The sequence below is a fragment of the Asparagus officinalis genome, chromosome 6, assembly GCF_001876935.1.
Source record: "Asparagus officinalis chromosome 6, Aspof.V1, whole genome shotgun sequence".
Lineage (NCBI taxonomy): Eukaryota > Viridiplantae > Streptophyta > Magnoliopsida > Asparagales > Asparagaceae > Asparagus > Asparagus officinalis.
The window spans coordinates 1,087,256-1,087,866 of NC_033799.1; positions in this window are offsets into that span (position 1 = coordinate 1,087,256).

Here is a 611-nt window from a genome sequence, read left to right on the forward strand (position 1 = left end):
TTTGACTCATATTCACGTTAACTTTTAGTTATTGTTATACTCATATTTATATTATCTAATATTCTCATTCAATTTTATAGCTCATTCTCTGTATCACAGAAGTAAAACTAAAAGTATGAATAATTATTTTCTTGCAAAATTAGAACAATGAGATTATGATATATTTCACCATGTGCTCTAATTATAAAAATTTCTTTTTTCTTTGATGCAAGGTCCCTATCAAATCTTATCCCAAATGATGTGAATAAAAAATGCTATTATAACTCACATGCCTAGGACAATTGTATTGTATATAAAATTCATAACTCATCTGGAATATCCACATCTGCTAAGTGGATTTTGTTGTTGTGAGAGCAACATGTTAGATGCTTGTATTCAAAATTTTTGGCTCTATAAAAGACGTAAGAATTTAGAGTGCATAACGTATATATCGTAAATAACATATTGGTTCATGAAGAAATTTTCCTATTAACGTTATTATTACAACGATATTACTATTCAGTATTAAATTAATTTTATTATAGAAGATTATATGAACATTTTTAATAAATTATAAAGTATATATTTGAAAATCTCGATGTTTATAGCTAGTAGTTGGGCTCTACAAAATA